Source organism: Bos indicus x Bos taurus, chromosome 21, assembly GCF_003369695.1.
Source record: "Bos indicus x Bos taurus breed Angus x Brahman F1 hybrid chromosome 21, Bos_hybrid_MaternalHap_v2.0, whole genome shotgun sequence".
NCBI classification, from domain to species: Eukaryota; Metazoa; Chordata; class Mammalia; order Artiodactyla; family Bovidae; genus Bos; species Bos indicus x Bos taurus.
In genome coordinates, this window is record NC_040096.1 from 26,238,019 (window position 1) to 26,252,394 (window position 14,376).

General features: G+C 47.3%; 1 protein-coding gene across 3 annotated transcripts in view; it reads right to left on the reverse strand.

The window, feature by feature from the left end:
* Window positions 1-14,376, reverse strand: part of CTXND1 (cortexin domain containing 1) — a 116,742-nt gene that overhangs the window by 40,620 nt on the left and 61,746 nt on the right. The window contains exons 1-3 of one of the 3 annotated variants that reach the window (XR_003507430.1): window positions 13,259-13,410; window positions 9,754-9,882; window positions 8,425-8,887 (exon numbers count right to left, since the gene is read on the reverse strand). The gene's annotated coding sequence lies outside the window, so the exon portion shown is untranslated. Of the gene's footprint in view, window positions 1-8,424; window positions 8,888-9,753; window positions 9,883-10,090; window positions 10,234-13,258; window positions 13,411-14,376 lie in introns of those variants that run through there. The other 2 variants (XR_003507429.1, XM_027521394.1) reach the window with 2 other exon arrangements.

Genomic DNA, 14,376 nt, shown 5'->3' on the forward strand with positions numbered 1-14,376 from the left:
GTCTGTCAGTCATGTCCAGCTCTTTGTGACCCCAAGGACTAAAACCCGCCAGGCTCCTCTGTACATGGGGATTCTCCAGGCAAGAATACTGAAATGGGTTCCTATTTCCTACTCCAGGGGATCTTCCCAACCCAGGGATCCGAACTCAGGTCTCTTGCCTTACAGGTGGATTCTTTACCAACTGAGCCACCAGGGAGGCCCATTAAACCTGCAGCCCCCTGCAATGGGAGTGTGGAGTCCCAACCACTGAACCACCAGGAAAGTTCCTCCTCTTTTTAGTCCCAATAAACTGAACCACAGGGAGGGGCAGCCTGACAAAGGGAGGGTTGACTACGAGAGGCTGGGCTTGTAGCTGTTTGCTCCCCAGGTAAGACGTGGGGCAGAGCCAAACCTGCCTCTCCGAGCAGGACATGCAGGATCTTAAGGGATCTCTAATTCAGAAAAAAATAAGGATCATGAGGGCTTCCCAGGTGGTGCTAGTGGTAAAGAACCCACCTGTCAGTGCAGGAGACACAAGATACTCAGGTTCAACCCCTGGGTTGGGAGGAACCCCTGGAGGAGAGCATGGCAACCCACTCTAGTATTCTTGCCTGGAGAATCCCATGGACAGAGGAGCCTGGTGGGCTACAGTCCATGGGGTTGCAAAAAGTCAGACATGACTGAGTACGCATGCACACACATATAGATTGATGTGGGAGCAATAGATTGAAAGAGGACTTTGGTGATAAAGAAGTAACGGTCAAAGACACAGTCATCTAAGACCTAGAAACACAGATTTCTTTCCAGACACAGCCTCTACTGTTTGTCCTTCTGTGATGTTTCCAGGGCTGGGGCAGAGGAGATTGAGGCCATGTCAGCTTGGACAGCAAAGCTTTGGCTACAGGCAGTGCTGACAATCGGCTGTGTCATGACTTTAGTGGAAAGCAGGAAATCATAAGATGCCTCGAGTGATGTCCATTGTGGGAGTGAACGTGTCTCTCTGGGTCTAGAAGGAAAGAGAGGACGTTTGTGCTTCTGTCCAGACAGAATGAGCTGGGGCTTGGTGGGGTCCATGGTTTAAATCATGGCTCAGGTGGTAAAAATTCTGCCTACAGTGAAGGAGTCACAGGAGACATGAGTTCAATATCTGGATCTGGAAGTTCCCATGGAGGAGGAAATGGCAACCTGCAACATTTTCTAAGGAGCATTCTCAGAAATCAGAGTAATTGCTGAACAAGAAGACAGGTTTTAGGAGAACCAGAATCCACTGAGCATGTAGATCGATTAATGATAATGTCCTTGCTCGCTTGGAGATGTGGCCACCGGGGAGAGGCAGGATTTTCGAAGCTGGGCTTGCTAAAAGTGCCCACATTTCTCCATTCTTTTATAGACACTGAGATGGATATTTTAATGTTTTAACTGGGTCCCAGGGACGGGAGACACATGCTTTGATCATCAGCAAACAATTCTGCCTTGTGGTTGATACAGATGGAGTCCAGGTCTCGTCCAGGGAGTTGAGTCTAGAATGTCCATGTGGCCAGTCCACTGGTCCACTGGACAGGAGCACCTCTCCTGAGCATTAGTTAACAAGACAGGGGAGGGCTTCCCTGGTGGTCAAGTGGTTAAGACTCAGCCTCCCAACGCAGGAGACACATGTTCAATTCCTGGTCCAGGAAGATCCCACAGGCCTTAGAGCAACTAAGCCCGCCTGCCTAGAGTCTGTGTTCCACAACCAGAGAAACCACTCCAATAAGAAGCCTGTGTACCGCAACAAAGAGTAACCCCCACTCTCTGCAATTGGAGAAAGCCCCCATGCAGCAACAAAGAGCCAGAACAGCCAAAAATAAATAAATAAATCTTGAAAAATTATATCAAATCTATCTTTAAAAACAATACAAGGAGCAGACTATTTCCAACAGGAGGGCCATCTTGGAAAGAATATTTTTATTTTTTTTGGCCATACTGTGAGGCATGCAGGATCTTAGTTCCCCAACCAGGGATCAAACCCACACCCCTGCACTGGAAGTGTGGATTCTTAACCACTGGATCACCAGGGAATTCCCAGGAGGGCTGTCTTGGAAGCTGAGCAACTGTTGTATTGATGGAGGTCTGGATTCAGGTCCACTCATGCCCTCCTGGGGCTTGGTACAGAGGCTGTTCCTCTGCATGGGGCCTCACTGCTGTGCCAGCCTGGATCACACCCTCTCAAACGGGTCAAGTTCAAACATCATTCCCTCAGATGTTGTTATGAACTTAACTGTGTCCCCTGCTCGCCTCAGTTCATAGGTTCAAGACCTTAACTCCCAGAACTTCAGAATGCGACTGTATTTGGGGATGCGGGCCTTTCAAGAGGTAACAATGTAAGAGGAAGCCATATGGGTGGACCCTAATTCAATATGACTGGGGTCTTTACAGGGCGTCCCAGGTGGCTCAGTGCTTAAGAATCTGCCTCAGTGTAGGAGACGAGGGTTCGATCCCTGAGTCAGGAAGATCCCTTGAAGTGGGAAATGGCAACCCACTCCAGTATTCTCTTCTGGGAAATCCCACAGAGAGAGGAGCCTGGCGGGCTACAGTGTATGGGGCTGCAAAGAGTCGGACACAACTAAGCGTGCACACACACAAACACACACAAAAGGGGTCCTTATAAGAAGAGGAGATTAGGACACAGACACAGAGGGAAGACGAAATGAAGACCCGGGGAGAAGGCAGCTGTCTTCAAGCCAACAAGAGAAGCCTCAGAAGAAACCAGCCCTGTTGACACCTGGATCCCAGGCTTCTCACGTCCAGCCTTGAGAGAAAATAAGTTCTTGTTGTTTAAACCCCACCCCCAGCCTGTGGTACTTTATCATGACACCCTAGGAAATTAACACAGGTGTCCTGGTTGCACAAGAACCAACTGATTCAATGCAGGCAGCCCTAGGTGGGCACAGGTGACCTCCCCAAGGCCCACCGCCAACACTGTATCGGTAGGATTGATAGGCTGCCCCCTAGAGCTGGGACTTCCGTCTTAGCAAGTCTGGGGACAGGTTGAGCTGCGAAGGGATAGATTTTTGTCACTGTTCCCAGGGCGTATAGGAGGAGCCTAAGGAACAGTGAGGGGACTGTCATCTTATTTTGTGTATGTGTGCTCAGTCACATCCAAATCACAAGACCCTATGGACTATAGCCTACTGGCTCCTCTGTCCACTGGATTCTCCAGGCAAGAATACTGGACTGGGTAGCCATCCCTCCTCCAGGGGTCTTCCCAACCCAGTGATCGAACCCTGTGTCTCTTATATCTCCTGCACTGGCAGGCAGATTCTTTACCACTGCGCCACCTGGGAAGCCCCGTCGTCTTACTGCTGTGTCTTAAAACTCTTCAGGGTCTTTTACTTGTCTACAGTGCCCAATGAAATACCATTTTATGAGCCAACTCCAGGCAGTTGTTGAGGATTCTGAGGCCTCATTCTGGTTGTGTGGGAAAGGATGTCATGATTGATCAGCAATGTCTGCTCCGGGCAAGCAGAGGAGGCATGACAGAGTGTCCAATCTATCTGCAGCTTCTAGAACATAAGGATCTCAACCTGAGCCAAGGAAAAGTCAGTGTAGCCAAAGAGAGCTGGCTGTGATGATGAAGATCATGCACTTCCAGGACACCTGTTGGCTGTCAATGCCAACTGTTGGATGACAAATAGATGTCACCTCTAGCCAACCTGTTATGGCCACCTGAGCATGAAAATTCATGTCCACGTTCATGTTCGTGGAAAGAGCATAATATTTCAAGCCCCGTGTCTGCCACGGATGTGGACTGAAGGAGTGACTGCTTCTTGGATCTTGCTCAGTCTGCAAGGGGAACCTCAGGGTTTCTTTGTGTCACGCTGTCCCACGGTTGAGGACGAAATGCCGTTCTGGAGTCTGCGGGGTTCTATGAGCCGAGGCATTAGGAGTGAGATCTTTTAGAGGAAGGGTCCAAACCCTTCTGGAGCCTGGCTTCCCTCCCTGGGGCATGCACACCACAGAGGATGCAAGAATGTGGCCCAGAACAGAAGGTTACCTCTTCCCAGCGTGGTGTTGGTGGTGGGCTGTCTTGCTTTATAGTAACACAGAGTTGCATTATGTAGTAGGATAAAATACTTAAAAACTTTAAGTATTTAACTAGGTACTTTAAACTAGGTACTTCCCTGGTGGTCCAGTGGTTATGATTCCACCTTTCAGTGTAGGGGACATGGGTTCAATCCCAGGTCAGGGAACTAGGATCTCACATGCTGGGTGCCAGTGACACCTGCAAGCCACACTACAGAGCCAACTAAGACCCGACACACCCAAAAATAAATATTTTAAAGAAAGCTTTAATAAAAAATACTTTAGCCATAAAAAATACCAAAAGAATCTCAAAATATTTAAAAATTCCCAGAACAGAGTATAAATTACTTGGTGGCGGTGGTTTAGTTGCTCAGTCATGTCCAACTCTTTGCAACCCCAGGACAGTAGCTCACCAGGCTCCTCTGTCCAGGGGATGTCCCAGGCAAGAATACATACTGAACATGAAATGTGTGCCTTGAGGCCAGTTGTTTACTGAGACATAGGGGCACATTCCCTCTTCTGTCCCTGGGCCAGCAGGCAGGCAGGACATGACTAGAGGGGGCAGGCTGCAGGCACACGAAGGATGCTTGTTTGGCTGGGAGCCCCTGCTATGCTACAGGAGGGGCCTCTTAGATGGCTGGGGCAGGGTGGGGATGCTGGGATCAGGGATCCCACCCTAACCTCTTCCCAGCTAGAATGCTGTCCCTCTATGTTCCCGTTGAAATAAGTTTTCCGAGGGGGCTCCATCTGGAGGACTTGAAGCATCATCATTCCTGGAGGGACCACCTTCAGGAATGGCCAGCATGGGGCATGTGTTCAAGAACACACAGAGGAGAGACTTCCCTGGTGGTCGAGTGGTTAGGACTTTGTGCTTCCACTGCAGGGGGTGTGGGTTCCATTCCTGGTTGGGGAACTTAGATCCCACATGCTGTACAGTGAGGCCAAAAAAAAAGAAAAAAAAAATTTTTTTAAAGAGAACACACAGAGGAAATCCATGGAGCACTGAAGTCCTTGGTGAGGCTAGAAGCAGACTCTAGAAGGGGAGGTCCACAAGGACTTCCTTTGTAAACACCTACTATGTGTTAGAGAAGCTTCCCTGATGGCTCAGTGGTAAAAGAACCTCCCTGCAATGCAGCAGATGCATAGCTTCCCAGCTGGTGCAGTAGTTAAGAATCTGCCTGCCAATGCAGGAGATGAAAGAGACGCAGGTTCGATCCCTGGGTTAAGAAGATCCCCTGGAGGAGGAAATGGCAATGCACTCCAGTATTCTTGCCTGGAACATTCCATGGACAGAGGAGCCTGGTGGGCTATAGTCCATGGGCTCGCCAGACCCAAGAGTCGGACATGAATGAGTGACTGAGCACGCACTATGTATTAGGCTCTTTCACATATATCACCAAATATGATTTCCACAACAACCCAGCAAAGAAGGCAATAGCTTCCTCAGTTTGAAACAGGGAAAGAGTCTCAGAACGAGTTAGATGATTCCCTGGAGTAATAATTGACTGTAGTAGAAACCGGTTACAGAGGGACCACTTCCCAGGCTGAAACATGAATGACCTCATTTAACTACATAGTCACAATGTGGAACCAGTCACCAGAGTTAAGTGCAACTATATATATATATAAAGATATATATATATATATATACACATATAGTGTGTGTGTGTGTGTGTGTGTGTGTGTGTGAGTGCTGACTCTACATCAGGAGTGATTTCCTTTTAGCAACTTCATAGGATAGGTGAGAAGAATATAGGTTTAAAAATCAAATGATCTCTGTTTGGAAGACCAGCTCTCCTACCCTGAATTAACCTTGAGTAATTCAAGTTGCTTTTCTGATCGTAAGTTTCCTCATCAGGAAAATGGGGATGGTAATCCTTACTCTGGGAATTAAATGACAGCATGTAGAAAATGCTTAGCATACAATAAGTGCCCAACAAATGGAACGACTTTCAAGTATGGCTTCTCCTGGGATTTTATGAATGTGAGAACAGAAGCTCAAAAAGGCATCTGGATGAAATTAAGGTCATCTGACCAGAGGCAGAGCAGGAATTAAATGCTGATCTATCAGACACAGACCTCGGGGCTCCTTCTCCCGTGTGGACACAGGATAATTGATTTTCACAGGACTGCTCCCCAGTCATCAAGAACCATCAAGCTTTTTGATCGTAAGAAGCACAGAACACACTTGAGGAATATTTCCTTCCAAAACAAGTCAAATAGTTGAAAATGTTGCCATGTTTGATGTTTTAATGCGAACTTCAGTTATCTAAAAAATTCACTGACATGGACCAAATTCCAGAGCCTCTGATGCCAAAATTCAGAACCTTTCCGGTCTTTCTCCACATCAGGACTTATTATAGCATTAGCCTCAGAGTCTTGGAACCTTGCCAATTTTATAAACACTGTTCTCTCTATTGTGGCTGGACAGGATAATTTAGGGACATTTTCCTTGATACCATTTCATTTTCCACTTACATCGTAGAAATACTGTCGAATCTAAATGACACTACACAAACCACCTTAGACTGCAGCTTTTGAGTCTGTGCTGTGATGGTGTGGCCTGGTAGTGTAAATATTTGTTGGAGAAAGATTAACAAGCAGGGCATTATATTCGGAATGGCTGCCTTTTTCATTAACTCTGTAAGAAAATACACCGGAGTGATAGCTAGTCCTCTAAATCACAACTTTCAAGCAGTTAATAGAACATTTATTTTTGGGCTAATTCAGGTTTGTACTGCTTTTAAAACCCTTTCTTTTACCGTAACCTTGTCTATCTAAAATGTACATCTTAATGATCTAATGGCTGAAAATTTGCAGTAAATTTCCAAACATATTTGGGTGCAGAGATACATTATACTTCAGGCATTCGTTACTTGAATGGCGTTCAGAAATATTAAACACAACTGGAAAAAAAAAGTGGGAAATTAATCACTTGGAATAAGAATATATTAAAGATTATACAGCATCAACTGACAGCTTACTCACAATATCTCTTTCGGATAAATGTGAAGTCATAGCTTCTAGAATAGATTTCCAGGGTAAGTTTGCACTTGACAATTTTCCTTCTTCTCGTGTGTCCTCAAAGCTACTACATGTCTTAGGTTGAGCCATCCCTGAAAATGTAGCTGTAATCCAAATTCAGTTTGTAAATCACATCAAAGGCCTTGGATGTTGGACTTTCTGATGTCCTAAATCCACTGTGCAGCTTTGCAGAGACCACAGATCAGGTCATTACAGTTCATCTCAAGTGGTGGATTAAGGAGAAGGAGGGAAAGGACAGGAGACTCAAGGCATCGAACCCCTAATTGACTGGATCCACACTTCATGGAAAGCAGTAAGATTGCATCCTAGACAATGATTTTCTGACTGGATTCTGGGGAGGCTCAGCTAAACCCCCATGGTGATGAAGAAGACGCTGCAAGTTAATGCAGAAGTGGACTAACATGAAAACAGACTGGAGACCCTGCCTGGGACTTCATTTCTGGATCCAAAGCCACACGATGACCTTACTGAGCATCTAGTGAGAAGGTGGATCACCTTGGTCTTTCCTGACAGGTTTTCCTTTCCAGAACGTTCCTTATGGGCCAAGAGACGATTATAAAATTCAGTTCCCTAATGCGTTCTGCCTCCCACCCCCTCAAATCACCCAGACACATTCTCCACTTTTACAGTGACGTGGGAAAAAAAATATCTGAAACTCTGTATGAGGCTGCAGATGAGGACAAAATCAGAGGGAGCCTTGACATTTTAGACAGGCTGCCGCCAACAGAACTTTCCCCAGAAAGTTACATCTAATATGACCTTCATCAGCTACACTGAGAAGGATCTGTTCCAGGTTACTGTCAGCCACAAGAAGGGACTGAATTTTAAGCAATGAACTTAAGGAGAACAAAATTTCAACTTTGATTCAGTTTCAACTCAGACTCCCTAAACCCCTCCTTGGAGAAGAGCCGAGGACCCCGAAGGGAGAGGGTACAGCTCGAGGGAGTGACGGTGCTTGGAACACAGCCCAGCGCTCTTCCAGGCTTTACAGACCCGAGCCCCGCAGCCGAACACGGACTGCTGCAACGCAGAGCCGGCGCGGCTCCCACCCCGGCCGCCCCAAGCTGCTGCTACCTGCCGGCGCCGTCCGGCCTCCCCTGTGCATCCAGGCGCACTCAGGGCGCCGTGCCACCGGAAGGGGTCCCGGCCCCGGGTGGCCCTGCGGGTCTCCTCGAGGCGGCGGATCCCCTCCAGCAGATCCTCTGCGCGCGGCCGGCCGGCTGGCTCCGTGGCCGGGGACCACCCCTCTTCCCCACCGTGCCCCACGCGACGCCCCGGTCCCGCGACCGCGCTGCGCTCCGGCCCCGCAGGGACCCGGGATGCGCCCGCAGTGCTTACCTGGCGAGGCAGTCCGGTGCGCTCGCTGCGGCGCGTGCTGGTCGGTGGCGCGGGGGGCGCTGCCCAAGCCGGGCTGGGCGGGCTGCGGCTGAGTCAGCGCCCCGGCGGCGCGGGCGAGACCCGGCCAGCCGCCGAGAGGGGGCTCTGAGCGGAGCGGCGGCCGTCCTGGCATTTTAAAGGCGAGGCAGCTGGATGCTGTTCAAGCGGAAACGCAGGGAGAAACTTCAGCCCCTGGGGCAGAGCAGAGCGTGGGCCGCGCGGAGGGGGCCCGGGAGCCCCTTGCCGGCGCACACACCAGCCTAGGCTTTTCTGATACGCTCTTCACAAGCTCTCCCTTCAGATTTTTCCTTTATGGGAAAGCGAACACCTCTCTCAGGGCATCCTCCTTCCTGCATTATGCTTTTTAGTGAGACCAACGTTTGCATCAAAGTTAGGAGCAAGACCAGGAGGCCAGCTGGAAAGTCTGGTGAATGCAATTAGACAAGAAAAGGAAAAGGGGGTTAAAACATTGAAGTTGTGCATTTGTAAACAAGCCAGAAATGGGAGGGGGAGCTTTTTAAATACTGGGAGGTAGGGAAAAACAGTGACTATATGCAGTAGAAGTGATTGTCTAACTGAAAAATCTGAACTGAAGATTGAATGAAATAGACGCCTTTTCCAAGGAACTGGCCGATTACAAAGTAAAGATACCAAATTAAATCTTCTCCTGTATTTACTAACCAGTTAGAAATGCCAGTGGTGGTTGGGGGCGCGGGGTGGGGGGGGGGGGTGAATCCCATTTTTACTACTAACAAAACCGTAAAAAGCTAGGAGTATAAATTTACCAGGCAATATCTCCTACTTGGTCAATTTATATTCTTAACTTTTTATGGTTTTGCTAGTAGTAAGAATGGGATTTTTTCCCCACTGACATTTCTAACTGGTTAGTATTGATAAATGCACAAGAATATCTTTTGCTTGGGCTTTCCAGGTGGTGCAGTGGTAAAGAATCTGCCGGCTAATACAGGAAATATTAATGCAGGGTTCGATCCCTGGGTAGGGGAGAAGGAGGACATTGCAACCCACTCCAGTATTCTTGCCTGAAAAATCCCATGGACAGAGAGCCTGGCGGGCTACAGTGCATGGGGTCGAAAAGAGTTGGACACAACTGAGCAACTGAGCGCGTGGGTGCGTGTGCGTGCGCACGCGCACGCACCCACCCCCCCACCCCCCCACACACACCCCCCCACCCCCCCACACACACCCCCCCACCCCCCCACACACACCCCCCCACCCCCCCCCACACACACCCCCCCACACACCTTTTACTTTGTTAAGAGCAGTGCTTACTCTGGAATGAAAAGAAGCAAATATTGTAACCTTGTCGAATTCTCTTTACTTTAAATTCAATCCAGTCGTCTTCAAATAGAATCTTCTATTTGTCAAGTAGAATCTTCTTTTTCACTGATTCTAGGTCTCCTGTGGAAGTGTAAAGACAGAACAGTCAACAAAATGTTGATAAGAAAGAAAGTAAGAGAAACTAGGCCTGTTGGATGTTGAAATGAAAGAATGCATAAGTAAATAAATATGTGCATAAGTAAATAAATAAAATGCTGCATTGACTGAAGCCTTACCACTTAAGGAAGTGCTTTACATGTATTAATGCAATTTGATGCTCACAACATACCTGTGATGCAGATACTAATATTGCCGCCACTTCAAGATAAGAAAATGCAGGCTTTGTAGGATAAACAGAATCACACAGCTAGAAGTGCGGGATTATGGATGTGAGGCAGACACCCTGCTTCCATAACCTATGCATCTGTGTTTAAGCCTCTGTCACACTACACTGCCTTTATCACAAAGCAATGGTAATTAAAACAGCATGTTACTGCCCTAGAGATGACTGTTCAGTAGAGCAGGTTGAAGAGCCTAAATTTAGTACACAGGAAACTGTGGTGTTAAAAGGTGGCGCTTCAAGTTGCTAGAATAGAGACATTTTTCCAAAAATGATATCGGATTAGTGGAAGCCGATTTTCTACCTAGTTCCCTAGCCCCAAATAAATTCCAAATCCATCAAATACGAAGTGTGAAAAAATGAAGCCAAAAAATAATTAGATGACTATATAGGTGAATATTTGTCGTAAACCTGGGATTGTGAAGTTCTTTCTAAATATATCATGAAAACATAAAAGACTGATAGGTGTGATTTAAAAATCCAAATGTCTTTGTTAAAAAATGCACCATAAAATGAGTTAAAAAGCAAATAACAGAATTCCCTGGTGATCCAGTGATTAAGACTCCATGCTTCAGGAGCCACAGGTTCGATTCCTGGTTGGGGAACAAGATCCCACACGCCACATGGTATGGCCAAATTAAAATAATAATAATAATAATATCATTAAAAATAATAAATAATAAAAATGTAAACCATTTAGCAGGGTGTCACTGAGTGGGTTCAGTCCTCTAATTAACCTTTCAAAAATGGTATTTGCCCAGCTGCCCCTACTCACCATCTACTGGGAGCAAATCAGTGGCATTCCTCGTAAAAGGATGTCAAGTTTCTGCTGAGTTTTTAATTCAGAGGTCGTCATCAACAAAATTAGTTAAGTGTCACTCACTTGCACCTGATTAGAAGTTCACCAAGCTGTATGTCATTCTAAACTTGAAAAATTACTAAGCAAAAGAATATAGAGAAAGCTAGATAGTCTAGTCATTATAAGCCAATATTGAATAATATGGAAAATGCTTTTAGTTTAATATTAAATGATAAAATGCAGCATATAAGCTATATATCGTACAATCTTAATTTTAGTTTTATTAAAATATACAGAATATGCTTACGCAGATAATTCATAGAAAAAATACTGGAAGAAACCAAAGCACTTATCTCTCACAGGTCATTTTTATTCTGACAATTTTGCCTGAAGTTCCATGTTTTCTAGAATGGATAAGTGGTGCCTCCTGACAACCTCTTCCAGTGCTAGTGTTATTCTGACCTCTAGTAGCCTCTGGTTCTCACTTTCTGACACAGGAACTGCTAATCTGTAGTGTAATCATAGTTTCCAAAAGCCTGAGGATGGATCTGCTGTCAGGCTGACTGACCATTGTCGATCTAAGTCCTAACAGTTTGTGTTTTCCCCACAGCCCCAGTTTTGTATTATCTTTAGTAATCAAGAGAATAACAACAGGGACATCACTTGGTGGCTCTTTGAGTGCTGGAGTTGGCTTGCACGGAAGCCTGCCTTCTTTGGAAAGACTACAAGTAGGATTACCTCCTAGTGGCTCAGATGGGAAAGCATCTGCCTACAATGCAGGAGACCCAGGTTTGATCCCTGGGTGCAGAAGATCCCCTGGAGAAGAAAATGGCAACCCACTCCAGCATTCTTGCTTGGAGAATCCCCATGGACAGAGGAACCTGACAGGCTATAGTCCATGGGGTCACAAAGAGTCAGACATGACTGATCAACTAAAACTTTGACAAGTAGGGTGACACCAACCATCTCCTGCAGACTCTGCTCTTCCCTGCTTGGAGATGTCATCATTGGCATCAGCTTGTCCCCCCAGTGATGCCACTGAAAGCCCAGAGTCTGTTCCTTGGGTGCCTAGTAATTCACAGCTATCAATGCATTGTCTGCAGCAGGTGACAAGCACTATGGCCTCGTCAGGAAGCAGGCATGTAGCATCCTGGCTCCCAGTTCCTGCCAGTGGCCCAGGGATCCTTTAACTTCAGTGGTGGGATTCGCAAGCAGACAGTTGGAAAATATTTCCAAAGTCTCTGGCTCTAACCCAGCGTGGGATGGATTATGGCTGAACGCAGTAGGTTTTCCATCTGAGCAGATGCTCAGCAAGGCAGCGGAGGGAAGTGGTATCCTAGGTGCTAGTACAAGCCTGCACTAGCTTGCAAGAGCCAATTTTAAATTTTTGGAAAATTTCAAGGCAGTGTGTAAGTCATCGGTGGCTTGAAATCACCCGTAACATTGTTAGCAGTCTTCCCTGGTGGCTCAGTGGTAAAGAATCTGTCTGCCAATGCAGAAGATGCATATCTGATCCCTGGGTTGGGAAGATCCCCTGGGGGAGAAAAAGGCTTGGGGCTGGGGAGTGTTGTACTGGTTGGTCTCCAAGGCTCCTTCTCTACCCAAGGTTCCTTAATGCCCCGGGCCAGGGCAAGGCAGCCTGCCATCTGTGGCTGGCTGCTTGGTGGTTTCAGTAGAATTGTGGTCTTCTCTTGAGTCCCGCAGAGGGAGTATAGCCAGAGAAACCAGCTTTGCTGTTGGTGAGGAGGTTCAGAAAACAGACTCCTCTCTGCCTTCAATCCTCAAGTTATTTTCCATTATGTTTTCTTACTCTCCACTTACTAGTTCTGGTTCTATCTACAGAATACATTCAGAATTTGACCACCCCTCCAAGCAGCGGTCTGAGCTACCCTCCATAAAAACCTACCACTGCTGGGACTTCCCTGGTGGTCTTGTGGTTAAGAGTCCACCTTCCAATACTGGGGACACGGGTTCAATCCTCGGTGGGGGAACTAAGGTCCTGCATTCTGTGGGGCAACTACTGAACCTTTAGTAGAGAGAGAAGCCCGCAGCGCAAGGAAAGATCCCACATGCCCCAACTAACACTCAATGCAGCCAAAAGTAAATAAATATTTTAAAGATAAATAAAACAAAAGGTCTCTTTAAAACAAAGGAACAGGGACTTAGCTGGTGGTCCAGTGGTTAAGACTGTGTTCCCAATGCAGGGGGCCTGGATTCAACCCTGATCAGGGAACTAGATCCCACAGGCCGCAACTAAGACCCAGTGCTGCCAAAAAAACCCCAAAACAAAACAAAAAACGAACAGATGAAAAACCTACCACTGCTTTGCAAAAATCTCCATGGATTTTCCATTTCACTCAGCATACCAGTCAAAGTCTTTTGATGTAGGAGATCCTTCTGGTCCTTCTCTACCCTAACCTCCAGCCCCTTCCTGGCTCCTGCTTCTTCAGCGTGAGAGTCAATAAGCTCTTCTGCATCCTCAGATCCTTCCTGCGCCACGGGCCTCTGCACTTCCTGCTTTCTCTACTAGGACATTTTTTTCTTCAGAGATCATCAAGAATAACTCCTTCCCTCTTTCCTTTGCTCAAAGGTAAGATAACTCCTGTGACCATTGTATGCAAAATAGGAACTCGGAGCTTTCTACTGTCTCCCTTACCTTGCTCTGTTTATTTGTAGCGTTTATCCCTGATGTGCTTGCTCAGCCACATCTGACTCTTTCCCACCCCATGGACTATAGCCCCCAGGCTCCTCTGTCTGTGAGATTCCCCAGGTAAGAATACTGGAGTGGGTTACCATTGCCTGTTCCAGGGGATCTTCCCTACTCAGGGATTGAACCCCGGTTTCCTGCATTGGCAGGCAGATTCTTTACCACTAGCACCACCAGGGAAGCCCTGCTGTCCTTACTTGTATATTTGTTTGTGGTCTGTCTCTTCACTTGAGAGCATGTTCACATGGGCAGGACACTGTTTTCTTAGGTTCTGTGTCTTTAGCAATGGGCCTGAGTTGAGGACATGTATGGTCAGGTGGGGTGCCTGGTGTGGAGGTGAGCCTGTTGCCTTGGTGAGGATGAGGGAGCCCCGGCCTCCCATGCTGGGTGTTAGGCACTGGCGGAGGGTCTGCCTGTGAAAGCTCAGCTGTGAGCTTCTCCGGGTCTGGCCATGTCGCCACCCAAAGGAAGCCTGCTTGCCTCATAGACCTGAGAAGAGGAGACCTAAAGACCCCCAGGAAGACCAGAGGGGTCACTTCAGGAGGAGCTTGGAAAGGGCTCCCGGGCAGGATTCTGCACATGACCTGGAACCAGCCTTTTGCTCTCTCTGGTCGCCTTTTCTCCACTGGACTAGAACACCCTGAGCTTCAGCTCTTACGTTCCATTCCTGGATGGGCGGAGGAAGCGGCTTTTGAGGGAAAGATTTGGAAAATCTGCAGCTGCTGGCTG